The sequence below is a fragment of the Dromaius novaehollandiae genome, chromosome 14 (assembly GCF_036370855.1).
Source record: "Dromaius novaehollandiae isolate bDroNov1 chromosome 14, bDroNov1.hap1, whole genome shotgun sequence".
Classification (NCBI taxonomy): domain Eukaryota; kingdom Metazoa; phylum Chordata; class Aves; order Casuariiformes; family Dromaiidae; genus Dromaius; species Dromaius novaehollandiae.
Window position 1 is genome coordinate 14,003,076 of NC_088111.1, and position 17,783 is coordinate 14,020,858.

Below are 17,783 nucleotides of genomic sequence, written 5' to 3' on the forward strand. Positions count from 1 at the left end.
CTTCCTAATTGTTTTGCAATTTTACTAGTCTTGATCCAAAACTTCATGACATTACTGTGAGTCATTCCACTGATTTTTCTTCTTTTTGGCAATAAATAATTAAGATGTGATGATATACAGAAACAGCTGTATAAATTTCATGACAATTTTTTTCACATATTACTTTTTTGAATGATTTTTTAATGCGTAAGATTGAAACTTGTGCATGATGCCTTGAACCACTAAAGATGAGCTTGTGCTTACCACATTCAGTGAATAAACTATGTTTGATGACAGCTGGTTGAAAAGCTCTTGCAATCTTTTTTTGAACCAGAAGGATTAATGATAGCATCCTATTAGAAATTATAGAGGAAGAATACCTCTAAAGTTCACATAAAGTTGAAATGTTTCATCATGACATTTTTGGTATATTAGAACCTTTTGTTTAGAAGATATAGTTTTTCAGGGTGAACAAATGTAGCGAGTAAAAGCCAGAATGAAATATTCTTATTTTAATATATGGATTTTTGGATTATTTGGTTGATTGGAAACAATCTAAAAATTTTTGAACAAGAAGTTATGATCTTTTGTTTTGTTTTATAATGAAAACAAATGTCTAAATATTTATATTTAATTTGCAGCATTTTGGTGCATCTGAGAGGTTAAGTTGCCTTCTATAAAATGGAAGCATGTAGGCGCTACTTTGGTGTGCTGGTAAAACACAGCAGGATGCTCAGTGGAGAGCATGATTTAGGGGATCAGCATTCTGCTCCAACTCTGCCAGCTCAGGTGAGTAACTTCAGTTTCTCCATACTTTGGTATGCTTTCATAGCGCCTTAGTGAGTGGTTTAGTTTTTCTTCTGTGTTTGTATAGTGCTTACCAAGCTACTGCCTGATTTCAGTTGGAGAGTCCAGATGCTAATGGACCTTTATAATCCTCGTGGGAGGATGATAAAGGAGTAACAAATTTAAATGACATGTGGCACTGTGTTTGGGTATCATTCACAGAGTACTGGAGAGAATTCAAAAATAATATTGCTGCTGTAGAAATAATTGACGCTGTGGTATCATTTAGAGCAGTTGTTGTTCCATGAAGTCGTAGTTCAGGGGGTGAAGTCACTTCATGTCTTTCCTGAACAAAGGTCTTCACAGCACGTGGCAAGACAAACAACCACTTTGTGCTTGTGCGTCTGAATGTGGAGTTTTGAAGTACCACCAAAGTCACTGCAGGCACAAAGATATTTAATAGTAAGTGACAAAGAATTAATCTAATACTGTGCGGCTTACAGAGACTGTAAAGTAATGGATCTGAGATGTTGCCCAACAAGAAAAAAACAAACAAAATCTTTGCAACACTGCTACGATCTCCGTGCAGATCCCCGGTCTCAGAAATTCCATTAGAGAGGCACGATGATCAATGGGACAGGACAAGATATATTGCACCTTGCCCAGTTGTACCCCCGAGGATGCCTTGGCTAAACAACTCCTCCTTTGAATGCTGCCTTTAAAGGCCTGCAAACATATTCTGCTTTAAAGATACATCATTTAGAGCTGAAAAATGTCAGACCTTTTCCCCAGAAGTTGTAGGTGTGGTTCTAACTCTGTTCTGCTAAATTAAAGTGTCATCCATTATCCTTGACTCTAGAGAGCTGAAAGCTCTTGAAATCCTGTTTTAAACTGCACTACATCCATGACACAAAACAACCAAAGCCAGACAATTCAAATAAAATGATCCTGTGAAAAGTAAGTGCTGAATTTCCTGAGATAAACGTGTGGCAGAAAACCAGGCCATAGGAAAACAGAGAAATGGCAGCTTTACTGTTGAAATTACCCAGATTTTGCTAATTTCAACTTCAGCTGTGATATTTCAGTTCAATTAGATTATAAGAAAATAATTTCCTTTAACACATAATACTGCAAACTTTAGAATAGTGTAATAAATAAATAAACAAGCCCAACCAGGGAGCACAGATGCCAGTTAATGTGGCAGTGTATTAAAGTTTACAGTTACTTCTTTTAGACTCTTCCCTGGGGTGCCATGTGTCAGCCTCCTGGAGAAGGAACTGCAAATTCTGATTCACTGACGTATTAGACGACATCTGTACTCGCTGGCTTGGATTAGAGATACTGAATCAAAAAGAGTTTTATCTGCCTTACCAGCATTAAGCTGACATGGGGTTATACAGCTTTGCCTTGCTGGCTTTTTTCTGTTTGTATTGGATGTTATGAGTCAGCACTGGTTGGCTTTTTTACCCGCTTTGCTAAAGGGGGTATGTGGTGTGAAATGGGTATGGTCGCTTTTATAAAGAACGCAGTGAAATCTCTGTGTTTTGCATACTCAACTCTTGGCAAGTGGAAGGAGAAATAGAGGGGTCACTTTTAGGTAGGAAAAGGTGGCAGCTACTCAGGCCTGCAGCTGTTCTGTATGAGGCTAGGCTGGTTGTAAGGATATGAAAGCTGATTCTTAAGATATCCTGGTAACGTAAGTCCCTGTGGGTGATTTTCTTCCCAGTTGAGACTATATATTAGCAGTTGCCTGCCCGTCATGATGTGATGCAGCCCTGGCACAGGAGCTGCCTTGAGCTGTTAAAGGGCACAAACAGTTCAAAAGGCGCAGGTCGGTGTCCTCTGGTGTGGGCAAAATGGGTTTGTCAAATTAACTGATATTGCAAAAATACTGGGGAGATGTGCTTATTGTGGGTTAGTTTCGTACTGTTGCTCCCTACTTAACTGAACTCTACTTTATATGTATCCCTTTTTCAGTAATTCTGCAAAATGTGTGCTGCTGCTGAGCTTCCTAAATATGCAGATCCATATTCCTGGATCCCTGAAGTCTCTGGCCTCCGTTTGAACTTTCTGACAGGTACTTGGAGAAAATTTAAAATTACTTAAGATCTTCCTTTAATTTTATTTTGGTGTAAAAACCTGCAGGATTTCCTAGGCCAAGAAAGATATTACAAAAGAGGAGCATTATTTGTGTCACTTTGGAAAATTAGCTTCCAAATGACATTGCCTTCTCCTCCTAAATCACTTAAAACCCCATCCAGAAAGAGTATATGCAATCTTTAGTCATCATAAATAATGAAAGGATATCCACTTTAATCAAACTCCTTGGTTTTCATTATTTGTCTCCTTAAATTTTTGAAAGATTTTTTTTCCCCAGTACCTTAGTATAATTCTTTCTATAATCAAGACATTGGGAAATAAGGGATACTGGCCTTACTCCAAAGAGTACAGTGCAGACTGTGACGGAGACTGAATGAAGACAAAATGCAAACGTAAATCAAGGTTTTCTTGTTTTGTTTTGTTTTAATTGATTACCTTCATAATTAATGGTCATGGCAAACCTTTGGCATACAGTATAATAAGGACAAAGAGGTTACCATAATCATATGAACAAGATAACAAATTACAGGAAAAACCACTATTTTTCCATCACTGGAGTGCTTTAATGAGGAAAAGAGCTTTATCTCAAAGTTGCACTGTGTCGCTTTTTGCTTCACTCCAGACGTTCTAACCAGAAGCTTCCCACCTTTGCTGGTCCTCTGCAGAAGATTTTAAGAACCAGTTGTAACAATAATCTCTGCTTCCTCTTGTCCATTTTTCCTTTTTGGAAATTTGACAGTAATCTTAGCCCATTATTATTTACTTCTGCAATCCACTTACTGGATTATTGTTTAAGTGAAACACATTAAGTTAAGGAAATACTTTAAGATAACTTGCATTAAACTCAACACACAGAAAGGGCCAACCTGAGAGAACCTCATCAATTAAAACAATCCCAATGCTGTCTGGTCATTCCAGTTCAGTGACTCTGTGCCTGCTTTACAATCCAGAAAACTGCTTATATGCTAATTTGATGGTTATCCAAAATCTGGTGTTTCTGTTTCCAAAATATGTTATCAAAGTTCGAAATGTATTTGTAAACTCTAACTGATGTTTTTGCGAATTGGACACAGGCAAAACTAGCTGCCAGAGATCAATATTTTTGGCCGAGCCCATTCAGCTGCCTTGGTATCTATCAAAGCACAACCTGGTGCCCACCTTGACAGATATGTACTGTTTCTGTGACAGGAACAAATGTCAACTTGGGGGTCACAGCCACAACGCGTTTAGTTCAGAAGCACAGAAAGGCTACTACACGAGCTGTTTGTTCTACAGCTAGAAACACACTTTTAAATCTAGGCTGAGTGTATCGTGAACTCCAGGGAAAGACACAACCACATGTATTAGTGCCCAGGCTATCGCTGGAAACAGCATCGCAGCCACATCAGTGCTGTGCCGTGCCGTGCCGTGCCGGGCCCTTCCAAAGGGCTGTGGGCACATCAGATAAACGGAGCAGGGAATCAGCTCCTGGTGCTTTTGAGAGAGGGTACAACGTTGCACGCTTTATGTCTGACTGGGATGAAAATGAAAGCTGATGATGTGAAAAGAGAGATTTTGCTGTTGCCAAAGTATTGGTGGGGACCAGAGTGGTGCACTTACAGACAGGAGACAAGCCAGGAAAAGTGTAATGCACCTCGCACTCATCTACACAAGAATAAAAAAAAAAGGGGGGGGGGCGGCTTAAGAAACCTTAAGGTTATTCATGTGAGTCCTCTGCTCATGTGAGTCAACCAGCCTCGTGGTAGTTTTCCTTTCTTTTTTTCCCTTCTAAAGATTAAGAAACATAAGGAAATGCAGAAGCCTCTAAGTCAGAACTTTTGAGATACCACAACCTGTACTTGGAGCACAGTTCTGCCCTTGATGGCCTCATGGGACACTGGCTGCATGATAAAACAATTTTAGTCTTTACTAATTCCATAATAATACAGGCAGATATAGCTACAGTAACAATGTTTTTTTTTAGAAAATAAAATCATACCAGTCTCCTGCAAAATACACTGTTATTTTAAAAGAATGATACCCCCTCATTTTTTGGCAAAAAAATCTGATGAAAAACACAGGTATTTAACTCCTTGACAGCATCAACAAATCAGGCACGATACATCTGAGTATAGTTTTCACCTGCGTGTAATTGTGTCCACACTTTTCTGCCTACAAAAGATCATATGCCCAAAAGCAGTATGAGGCTTTCTTAAAGGAAATGTTCCAGAAGAGGGAGTGTAATGGCACAATGCTCCAGCAAGGTGTTCCCCAAATATCATGCTCCTCCCTATTCCATAATCACTGGTGTGGAGTGGTCTGGCTTGTCTTGGCTGTCCCCAGAACTCTGGACTCACCAGGCAGCAGAAGCCCCTGCACGCTGAGCTAAAGCAGCAGCTCCTCTGGTGAAGAGCAGTAAGACACACATCACCTGTGTACCGGGAGCTTCTTGACCTGTGAGGTGAATTTTTGGAGGATCTTAAAGTAAAAGCAATTGAAATTGCAAAAGAGAAATCTGGAACTAATACAAATATTTATTTAAACTGCTTAAATAGGATGCTTTGGGGCTTTGCATTTTTTTTCAACTTTTTCGTACTTGGCATCACGGACAGAAATATTTGTGCCTTTTAGGAGCAGACACTGTGACTAAGAGCCCTGTATTACCCTTCACAGCCAGCGCCTATCTTATTTCCTCTTTGCTTCTCAGGAAGTTCTTGTTCAAAACATCTAAAGCAGCTGGTATCTCTTACAGAGGACCTGCTTGCTTGATTGCAGATGACAGAACCATAATCAGCTTTTTGTTTTGCTAATTTTTTCTGCAGAAAACAAACAAAAACGTGGCTTAGAGAATTTTTCCATTGCACTGGGAAATGTGCTTTTTAAAACGGAAACTCTTGTAGACTGTCATAAGCCTTTAAAAAAAGAAGGTGTTCTTCTGTTTTTCTGTGATAATCCCCTGTGGTGGCAGGACCTGTGATGGGAGGTCAGTTGGTGGCTCCGTTTCTACTTTTGATACCAGTCCTGTTAATGGCAATGCCTATGTTCAGGAGAGGTCTCCAGTGACTTGGAAATGCAGAAGCTCTTTATCAGAGCCAACAGCGAGTTTTATGAGTATTGCAAAGAACACAGGAAAATACTTTGGAGAGCTGTCTGTTGGTCCCTTAGCATGTAATTATTTTTTTAAAATACATACATACATACATACATATATGCATTTACAAAATATATAAATGTCTTGCATCTATTACAGCATTTCTGTTCCAGGATTCAGTTGCCGTTCTTGGATTTCAAAAGCTTGAAGTTTTAGACTTGAATCTTAACCTTGAAATACGAGTCAATCATACCGAAGTCTACAAGGTTACTAACAGACTGTAGTCAGTGTGAACAGGAACAACAGAGTGCCACCCAGTCACGAAATCTGTGTTATAAGACTAATGGATCGAAATCCTCACTCACTCACATCAATATAAATGAGAAGTGACTTAATTTAAGTAAAGAGAATTATGTCTGTGTAAATGGCTGTGAGAGGAGAATGAGATCTGCTTTATTTACTTTTGGAACAATTAAATGTTTGAAATGGGCATTTTGGCTATATATGCTTTAAGAGGATTTTAAATTGTCAGAATGAGTTAAAATCACTGCTTTTTTATGCATAGGATGCTTTTAATGGTGTGTTTATTTTCTTAGTGCCGTATGTTCTTCCTTATAGCAAAAACAAAATGTTAGGATCTTCAGACTAGTTGCTACAAAATGTGGCTGCTCCTTATATTTATTTATATAAAAATATATACCATGAAAGCCAGATAAAAATTACAAATGTTTGTAATAAGCCTAGCAGGAAGGTGGTTGTTAATATACCACAGAGATTAGTACCTCTCTCTCTCATGAAATGGAAAGACAGATTTTACAAAATCTCTAGAGAATGAGGAAAGAACTAAAAAGTCAAATTGAGCTTTTGAAAATTCTCAGCTGTTGTTGATGGAGGCTTTGTTTCACTCTTCCTCACCCAGTCTTCTTCTGGTTTGCCTCTCTTTGGCACTGGGAGGTGGTGGAAAGGGGGATGTTCCTGTCGGAACCAGCTTAACATTTCTCAAATGATGTTGCTAAATGCACTGGGCTGCATTTTGGGTACATGGTGGAAGGACGTATTTCCCAGAGGATCTAAGTGTGGGAATTGGTAGTGTCTGCATTTTTCCAGGTGAGAAAATTAAATTATTTGGATCAAAGAACAACAGGTCTTTGCTGTGCACGTGTTAGGAGGAAGGACTAGTTTGGGGCTGGACTGTACTGTACTGTGACCATCCCCAGGCACTGACCTATGCTACCTCAGTAGTATGAATAAATTGGTGTTCAAGCTGGAGCCAATATGCAGGTATGAATTCTCTATTGCTCCCTGCCTGTACTCTATATTTTGTATGTTATGCACTTATGAACCAGAAGATCGCGAAGGGGCTGGAGATTTCAGCAAAGTGGCCCCTTTGAAACCCGGGCAGGTCTGTGGCAGGCAAAACAACGGGAGGGATGGTGTAGCCACAGCCCCGCTGCCCTTTCCGTGGAGCAAGCCTGGGATGTCTTGGCCTCATGAGCCAGACCAGCCATTTGAGGCTCCTGGAAGATGCATCTGGAGCAGCATCGATGTAAACAGTAATGAAGGCACAGCCGCGCTCACAGAAAGGCTCTGTACACTGCTGGTCAGCCAGATCCCAGGGAGGTCAGCAAGAGCTCCAGCAAAAGTTATAAAACACCTCTTTGGGACATCAGCAAAGCAGAGTCACTGCTGCCTTTTGCAGCCCACAGCTACTGAATTGATTTTATTCAGATCCACTCAGGTTTTCTTATCAAGGCATGGTCAGTGAAAAGCAGGGCGCTAGCTTTAGCTGCAGTAGACCACGTGGTCCCTGAGATCCTGGAACACTGGTCAGAAATACAAATCTCCCCAAGGAATGAGGAATATCTCACTGCTCTGAAACTCCAGGTTTTTGACAGAACTCATGTAGGGTTCCTTTTTGGACTCTGCCCATCATTTTGGTGATCCTGATCTATATAACCTCCCACAGCCCATGGTGCATTTCAGGTTAGAAAGCTTACCATCGTGTGTGATGCCTGTGAATGTGGACGTGCTGTCACAGGTGTGGGGAACTGAGAGATTTGCTGTGGAGACACTATAATTTCCATCACATTTTCATGAACAATGCACTTTCCTGTCTCCCTGTGTCCTGTTATGAATTTCTTAGTACTATAGTAAATGCCTAGAAAAGAGATAGTCCAGGACTGACACAGCATGGAGTTTTTTTTTCCTACTCTCCCATTAATAATAACAACCTGTCAGCACAAGGCCAAGGTGTGTTGTTATAATTCCCACTCCACCCCAGGAGACTAAAAAGCCTAGGGAGGTCTACCTGTCCCTGAGGCTGTGTGCTGTCTTCAGGAAGAGTTGTTCTGTAGACACCAGTGTCTCAACACAAAGCTGATGTTGCGTGCCTGGCAGTGCAGCAAGCTTATTTACCTAAACTTTTTGTATGATATTATCTGCTTCATTAAATACTTCCTCATCATAGTGTCTGGGAGAAATAAATCAGTAGTGTTTTACCTTTGAATTCCAATTCCTTCCCTTATTTTTAATTTTTGGTAAATTAAATACTGAGGAAAAGACTGGATTGACAGCTCAGGGATTTTTAGTTGTATATAGAAATATAATTTTTTACTCACTGCTCTTGCAGTGGGCTTGATCTAACTCCCACTTACGTCAATCAAAGGCTGTTTCAGCCAGGGCAAGCGATGTATCAGGATTTTCTGGAGTATGTGGCTATGCTGACTGTGGCATGTAAACTTTTGGTGTCCCAGCCGAGATGTGCCAGTGTGATCTGGCTTCAAAAAAATTCGGAGGCCTTACCACCAGCAGATCAGCCTCCTTTTAAAATGCCTCAGAGGCACTAGCCGCTTTTGGAAATCCCTGCTCATAGTCCTAAATTGTTGTCCATTTCTTTTTTTCCTTAATTCCATTCTCACAAGGCAGATGCCACAGTCAGAGAGAGAAATCCTAAGGCGGAGGCCCAGCTAACCTGTTGTGGTGCAGGAAATGACCTGTGCGGAGCGCTGCGCGGTAGCAGGCTGAAAAATTAGTATTAATTTTAGATGTCATTTAGTTATCAATTAGTGAGTGTGAGAGGAGGAGGTATATTTTATTCATATTGGATTATGGAACTAAAGAGTTTACATGCAGATAAAAGGATGGGCAATTTCAGAATCTGTTTTTTTTCCTATATATTTTCCAAGTCTGTGGCTTCATCTCTGAAGCCATTTTTTCAACTATGATTAGCACATTTTACTTGGTTAGCAGGATCTGTGCTGGGAAATAAAAAGAAATACTGAATACAAAGGGATGAATATTCTTTTCCTCAGCGATTCTAGCTGTGATCCTTTAGAAACATAGCATACCACCCGGACATGTACATTATGGATTTAAGGTGCTGAATGATAATTGTATATAAAAATCTGAGTAGCCAGATGGTGTTCACAGTGAATCTAAGAACAAAGACTATTTTCATTCATCTCTAGTTGTAAAAAAAAAAACCCCAAACAACAAAATTAAGCAGTTTGAAGGACAGATTGGCTCTCTGCCCGTCACTTGCACAGTTGTTCCACATTTGTTTCTTATGCTTCTCCAAAGATAGACTCTTGTCTCAGTAGTAATTGATTTGGCTTCTGCCAGTCTATGCCGGAAGTTATTTAAAAGCATTGTTTTAGCGGGGAAAAAAGTCCAACAAACCATATATATATGTACAGCCTTGAAACCCGTCTTTTAACTGTTTTGGGTCATGAATTAGTCTTCTTCATACACAAGTTATGATCTATTTTATTTTGTTAGGTCAACTTCATTTTCCCTCTTCTGCTTGTTGTGTGGTGAGTTGGTTTAGCACTCGCTTTAGTCCAGCTCAGGAAAATGAATGACTTCCTGGAAGGCAGGGTATTCAGAGAACTGTATAATGCTGTTGAGATAGAGAGGTAATGCAAATGGTACTGTTCAGCTTCATTTCAAAAGGGGTGTGTGCCAGAGAAAAAAACAAGAGTTATTTTCACTAATTTGAATTTCTCATTATTAAGCTCTTCCATGCCTTTTTCAGTGCTGCAACAGAAAACAAAAGAACTCAACACAAATAAGGATTTCTATAGCTATCTATAGTGTATGCAAAGATGGTGGTTTAGTAGGAAAAAGCAAGTCATGTTTATTTCCAACAGTTTGAGGTCCAGGGCTTTGAAGATGACTGATAATGTGTTTTTCTTATTTCACTCGGCTGGTTTTATTCAACATTGCTTTTAAAATTAATATTGTCATTTAATGCCTATCAATATGCAGAAGATTAAATAAAGCAATATAAAGAGTGCACAGTAAATAAGTATAGGAAGCTGCATCCAAAACAGACATCTAAGATGTCCCAGTAAATAAAACTCAGAGTAGTATTTCCTGCTGTGGGCTAATTCCTTAGCACTCTGACCTTGGTATTGGGTATGGCTGGTGTAGATTATCCTATGCATTATCCATCTTTCTCATATGCACATAGGAAAACCTGTCTCAGAAAAGAGAAGCAATCTTTTTTTTTCTTTGCAGCTTCAGTTATCCAGTGCTGTACCGATAGGGATATGGCTTATGAGTGTACAGCAAATCAAACTGAGTGACTGGATGATGAGATAGTAGATGAAATTCAGTGCAAGCAAATGTGAATTAATGCACATGGGAAAGAGACATTCAAAATTTACCTACTCTATGACAGCCTCTGAGCTGATTATTAGTGCTCAGAAATATGGTTATAATGGAAAACACATCTCAGTTCTCTTCAGCAGTGAAAAACAGCAAACAAAATGTTAAGAATTATTTAGAAAGGGAATAGAGACTAAAATGAAAAGCACTGTTATATCACTATAAAACCTTAATATACCTTTACCTTTAATTCTCTGTGCAGTTCTGGGTTCTCCATCTGAAAAAAAAAAAGAAAACAAAACTGGAAAAGGTGGAGAAAAGAAGGATAAAGAGGATCAAAACTATGAAATTACTTCTCTGCAAAGGATCATTGAATACACCAAGACTCTTTAGCCCAACAAAGAGACAACAAAAGATAGAGATGATGGAATTCTACCAAGTGAGAAGTGGCATGGAGGTAATGCAGAAGGAATGGCAATGGTCTTCTCTTCCTTTATAAAAAATAGTCATCAGGTGACAGGTTCAAAACTAATGAAAGGAAGTACTTTTTCACACACTTACGTTGTAGAGCTTCTCACCGTAGATGCTAATTTGGTTCAGTGTTTCCTTCCATTGGTCACATTCACGGAAGGAAAATCCACTGAGGAGTGCAGAGACGCAAAAGAGAATGCTTTTGCTTTAGGGGCTTTCTCAAACGAAAATCACTGGAGGATTGGAGAAGAAGCATTAGTCTTGACTTCCCTTTTTCTCTTACCTATACATTTGTTATGACCTACTGATCATATTGTCTTTTTCCCTATGTGCCAGGCCCGTGTGGTTTAGCTTTAGTGAGAATTTAAGCTCTAAACCCGGCACTTTATAGCATAGACTACATCCCTGGCTGTCATAGTCCACCTGAGCATTTAGCATGCTCAGTAGAAGACACAGTATTGTGGCACATACTCTCCAAGAACCTGTAGCAGCTCCTGGGTCTGCTCACAGATCGGACCAGAAATATGCTTCGCACCACCATGGTGAGCTAGATAGCGAAGAGCTGGCTTGGTGGTGCTATGAATGTTGTCACGGAGCACTTTAGAGTGGCACACGATGTGCCCTTCCCCGCTCCCTCCCCACCTTCACCATGAACAGACATGGCTCAAGTATCTGCTGCCTGGCCACTTTTGGAGGAAGCATACTGGGCTAGGTGGCCCTTAGGTCTGGCCCAGCATGTCTGTTCTTGTGACACTAACAGTGATTTGATGACTCCTTAAATCCTGTTGTTTCGTGCCCTTTAATATGCAGCTGTCCACTTGATTTCTCTGCTTTTTCTGAAGGTAGTATGTTGACCCTAAGTTAATTTGAATTCACATGATTTCTGCCTTAGATTTAACTTGGTGTGTATGTAAACTAAAAACCTCCTGTTCCTTAATCTTCACAGGTCTGTACAGCAGGGCTCTGACTGGGAAAGCACATGGGAAGGTAGTTTACCTCAAAGCTCGGAGGAATTTCAGACACCTGCCGTTCAAACTGGGATCCCTGCGTGGGAAAGGGCTGTCCCATGAGATGAGCACAACTTGAAAGTGAAGATCTGATTTTAGGACAGGACTAGACTGGTTGGTACCAGGAGGTTGAGGAGAGCACACTGAGCTCTCTCTGCTGGGGCTCAGGCTTTAGAAAGCGAGCACTCAACATGACAGATTGCTTTTCTACACCCTGCCAGCCATCTTCCCGACTGCCAACGAACCAAACGACAACGATGTATTGCTCACACACGGTACGATCCAGCATTGCTGGAAGTCATTGGCTGTCCTTCTCTTGCCTTCGGGATGTATCCACTGAGGCCTGGGCTGTCTGATCCAAAACTGACTGAAGCGGGAATATTTGCCACTGATTAAAAGGAATTTGCATATTCGTAACAAACTGGAAGTAGAGGCTTTCAGGCTGACTTTGCAGAATAATTCCAATGAAAAGAAGAAAAAATATCTCAGCTATTAACTATCTGAGGGCACACAAATACTCTACCATGTCTCCTATCTGCAGATATTGCATAGTTGTTGAACTACAACTTAATGATTCATAAAACAAAACCTTAAAAAAATTACACTAGTTCTTAACAGCAGTTTAATGCAAGAATTTTCAAATCTTATTGTGTTTATGGAGAAAAATCACAGATTCCAGGGAAAAAAGCCATTGGCATTACATGGAATGAAATTTATAACCCACTGAGTTTTTACGAAACCTTCTGCAACGCTAACTCTGCTTCCTCCTGAAGTCACCTTAGTAACTGCTTCAATTTCATCATCAGATTAGAGGGCAATATTAACAATATCTATTTTCATATTTAAGTGAAATACCTATATATGTGTGTATGTATATGTATATATATAGATATAGTCTCTAGCATTTGAAATGTGAACTGAAAGAGGATTGAAGAGAGAGAGCTGTGTGGGCAACCTGTTTCCAGGAGAAGGTGTCTTCAGATTTTCAAAGACCAGAAATTTGAAACTGTCTGGAGCTTATGATTTCCTAAACACCCATGTTCGGTGCTGGATTTTGGTCTCGCTCTGGTTTTGTACTCACTACATCAGTGGTGGGTGTAAAATTTAAGTTCTGAATTGCTGTGTTGAGTAAATAAGCATTTCACACCTTCCCAGGCTGAGAACGCAGCCCTCCGTGGAGCAGCTGCTTTACGCGGGGCTCGGTGCGCGCTCGGCGTGCGCAGCCTTCGGCAGAGGCCCCGGTTAAGCCGACCACCGCTCCCAGCACGGGAGGAGGCCGTGACCCGCGAGCGTGCTGCTCAGGCAGGCTGGCGGCGCGGTGTCTTTGCATTAAGCCTGGCGGGTGTTCAGACAGCTTGAGTGCACGTAGGACAAGTACAGGGCTCTGAAAAAATTGCCCAGACGGGTTTTAAAGTTCGAGTCTTGTTAAAGTCTAGGTATGGATTTTTCTTCACTTGTTTAAAAATCTTTTATCTGGCAGTTAGGGTTGGGATGCAGCTGTTCTTCAAGAAAGGCCTTTTTTTGGTCTGATACACCAAGACAGATTAGGTGAGGATAAGAAATTCTGTATCCACAGACTGTGTCATTGGTGGCTCTGCTTGTGATCTGAACCATACCTTGAAATCCTTACTTGCTTCTCGCTGCAGGTCAGGTCTCAGTCTGTTATAAAGCAGCACAGTCCAACTGCTTTTCGCTTGCTTACAGTTACCAGAATAGTTCAGTGCTGCTCTAGGCAAGGGATCTTTTTCTGAAGGAGGTCTTTTTCTTTCTGTGGGAAGTTTCAGCAAGAACTTAAGGCAGAATGTCCTTGCATGGTTACTCAGGATAAAGGGAGGGTTGTAGCTCTGCCAAACACATACAGCAATTCATGCAAAAAAAAACCATTGCAAGGATATTTTTGAAAACATATGAAAAATATATGTGCAATATGTCACCTTTCCAGGCATGGTGCCAGTATACTGAGTTCTTCTGGGCTTTTGTCTTCTGTGGAACATCATAAATTAAAACAGCCAAGATAAAACAAGGAAAAAGAAAAGAAGGAGGCAAAAGAAGGGGAGGAAGGCTCTTTTTCTTTGCATCTTAATCTTATTATATGCCCCTGTTTATAAAACTAATGATCTGACCTCTTTTCTCAAAGCTGCGCTATGTTCCTCCTTGGTGTGGAGTATGCAATCAGGCACTTTGCTAAGGATTCAACTATGGACCGAGCTTTCCTTCACGTTGATTTTAATCTGGTTGCAATGATGGTACATGTTAATCGTAACCTGACTGTGCCAGGACTTGGCAAGCTCTGTGTGTGGGAATTCAGCTGGAGATGATTCTCTTGTGCTTGGTTTTCACAGACTAGGCTTTTTCTGTTCTTCTGCAACAACACGCAATGGTTGGAGCAGGATCCAGAAACTCACTCAGAAATCTTTGGAAGGGAGTTAATAGCTGAAGAACACATTCTGCTGATAGTGCTTGCCTAGCCCTTTCCAATAGAGGAGAGTCTTTAAAATACTAAAAAATGATGTCTAATGTCATTGATGTTTATAGAAGGTGTTTGATATTTAGCTGCCAGCTTGGGCTTGCAGAAAAGCCACAGTCCTTTCTCCCTGAGTTCCAGTTAACTGGGTTATAAACTATTATAAGGGAGAAGTTGCTGTTTCTCTTCTGTTTCTTGTATTCCCCAAGAAAATTATGGTATCCAGCCTAATTAATATCTGAATATGAAATACTCTGAAGAGCTAAAACTCAATTCAGCCCAAGTGGCAGCAGCACTGCGTGCTGTATAGGGAACACAGGGCTGAGCCTGTCAGCGGGAGAACAGCCGGGCTGGCATCCCATCCACACGCTTCCTAGCCTGGGCACATCTCCCGGCATCCAACACCTGCGAGACCCTCCAGCTGCAGCAGGGACAGTGGAGCTGAAAGAAACAGCTGAGGAAATACCCTTGCAATCATATGATCTGTTCTCTTACTGATTTCTCAATTTGAAAAATCACAATATTATAAATTAAGGGTAAATAGATTGGTCATCATGCCCTCAAAAGTTAGCAATTGCCAGAGGTATGGTTGCCCACTGAACCTTAGTTCTCCCCCCAGTATTTCTTATCCCATCTGTAACTCCGCAGTGATATCCTGTGATCACGGCGCTTCATTCAGTACGGATGTTGCGCATAGAGAGAGACAGATAGAAGGAAGAGTGCTTGGGCCTTTCTAATTCTGGCATGTGCTTACTTTCAAGTAGATGACTTTGCTACGTCCTTTAATACAGCTATTTTTGTGTGTGCGTATGTGTGTGTATAAATTAAAAATAGCTCTATAGAAATTACTTTAAAACCCTGGAGTACTTAATAGCAAGCAATTCCACTCTATAAAATATTTATAACAACTTATAAAATGTAATCAACAGAGAATTATGCCCCTGCTTTTGAATTCTTTAGGTAGTATTAAAAATAATACTTTTAGGATGTTGGAAATGGCAGCATAATTTTTTTTTTTCCATTGAACACGTACTGAACTAAATGTTTCCAACTGTATTAAAAATATGAAAAACCTACCACTGTTATTTATGCTTGAGCTATGTGGAAGCACCTTCACTTGATGGGGTAATTGCCTCAACATATATAAACATAATTTATTTTACTGAGATTTAAAGATTAGACACCAAGCTTTTTGAAAATGAGGTCCTAATTATGTACTATGTTTCACTATGCCTACATTCAAAGGTGTTCATCTCACATCAGTTTATGAGAAATGTTAAACATGATGTTTTTATCTCACTCTTATTTTATGTTACTTTATTTATTTTCAACAAGCAGTAAACATACTATATTAGGGGACCAATTTAAAGAAGCTGTGAAGAAACGTAAAAAGAGCTTTAAAAAAAAATCTATAAATTGTAAAGGCAAAATAAATCTTTGAATATGGTTGAAAATGCTGTTTAGGTAATAGACAAAATAAGACCAGATAAAGCTTGATATAATGAAATTTACATAATCACTGGAGATGGTAAAAATGTGAGCTATTTTTAAATATTTTAGGGGAATTAAATATATTTCCTCCAACCAATATTTTTCTAGGAAAATTGTGAGAGAGGTTTTTGAGATATCAAAAGGTAAAAGAAACAATCCAGTTTTAATTTCTTCATAAGTAAGCCTAAAAATGGTGACCAGAATGAAAGTTAAAAGTATTTGGGACCTCAAAGCAATTTTTTACTTGGAGGAAAAAAAAAAAGTCCTTTGGCTACAGTATCTTTATCTGGCTCACATGTCACAGAAATATCCTCTTTGTTGAAGAGAAGCATTGGGTAGACTGCATCCTGGCATCATACTCCCACTTCTTTTGGGGGAGCCACAGGGTACTTCTGTAACCATGTAACAGATCCCCACAGCTGTGACGTCTGCTTATATGCTGTGCTGCAAAAATTATATTAACACTATGCTTAGACAAGATAACAATATAAAACTATAACTTGGAGTGAACTGTAGATACCTAATACAGATAGGCTTCCTTAATAAAATATATCTCCTTTTTTTGCACAAAACTTCCTTCCTTTCATAACATGCATATTTGTAAACAATGAATTTTAATGAATAAATGCTAATTACTGTAGATCAAAACAAGCCTCTGAAAGTTTAGAACTGGATTTTAAGCAGAGCTTGTTGATATTAATAAGCGAGGCATATTGTAGTTAATATTCCTTGTGTTGCTAAGCTTTTCAGTGTTACATTATTGTCATGCCATCTGCTGCCCTCTTAATTTTACATGCTTTGGTATTGCAGGGTAACCTGAGCTCCAGGGATGATTCACATGCTGTGCGTATCTGTGAGACACGGGTTAGAAAAACATGCTTAGTAGCCATGACCTGTGTCAGGTTCTAAGGAGATGACTTCTTTGGGGGCACGAAGGAGCATTTGGAGACCAAGATGTGGCAAACCGCTACTTATCCCTCTTACGCGAAGGCGGATGATGCTCCAAGCCTTAGTCTTTTCCTCCAAGTCCTTTCCTCAAAGCTCGCTCGCTGTCCGTTTAAAAAAAAAAGCCAAAAAAAGTTAAAGAATGAGAACATTGGCCCAGAATCAGTGTCATGTCAGCCTTGCAGAGCAGAGTTTCCCCTTAGACTCAGATGCCTGTGGCCTTTACAGTCTATTTCAACCTACCGATCTGATGAGAAGGGTCCTGCGAACCCTTTGTGGACTGCAGCACTTCACAGTGTGTCAGAGCCAACATGCTACCAGCTTGGTTCCTCTTCCCAGGAGCACAAATAAGGATCCACCCTAACAGGAAATTCTTCTCAATTCTGTGTTTTCATTAAGCTGTTATACCATCATATACAGTTCTGGGTGCACTTGTTCTTCCCCCTGCACCCCTAAATATGTGTGTGTATATATACCTGTATCCACTCAGTAGGATGGGATTTGTTGTTCTTTTCCTTTTTCTGCTGTTTGCGTGTGGGTGACAAAGGCTTCTTCTATTTCCCATTTGGGCAGCTTGGTGTCCTGCCACCAATATTAGCAGTGTCAGGATCATACGACAGCCGTCCTTGGCCCTAGTTTCAAGCCAAAAATAACATCAGCACAATCCAGTGTAGCCAAGATTTTAGCAAGCTATAGAGGCATACGTTACGTTGGGAAATTGATGCTGTGACTCGGAATAGGGGTGATAATAATAGTTCTTAGGATGGTCCTGATGGTGGTTGCACAACGGAAAAGTGTTATTCTGTGTCCTTCAGAACTCCCTGGATATATAACCAGCTTGTCACTGTTGGGATGTTAGTTT

The 17,783-nt window shown here is 40.1% G+C and overlaps 1 long non-coding RNA gene across 1 annotated transcript; it reads left to right on the top strand.

Annotated features, from left to right (window-relative positions):
* The first annotated feature begins 628 nt into the window (after positions 1-628).
* LOC135329951 (uncharacterized) lies at positions 629-13,073 on the top strand. The gene is made up of 4 exons (XR_010391632.1): positions 629-768; positions 2,743-2,842; positions 10,806-11,000; positions 11,961-13,073. It is a non-coding gene; the product is annotated as an uncharacterized LOC135329951 (long non-coding RNA).
* The last annotated feature ends 4,710 nt before the right edge of the window (positions 13,074-17,783 follow it).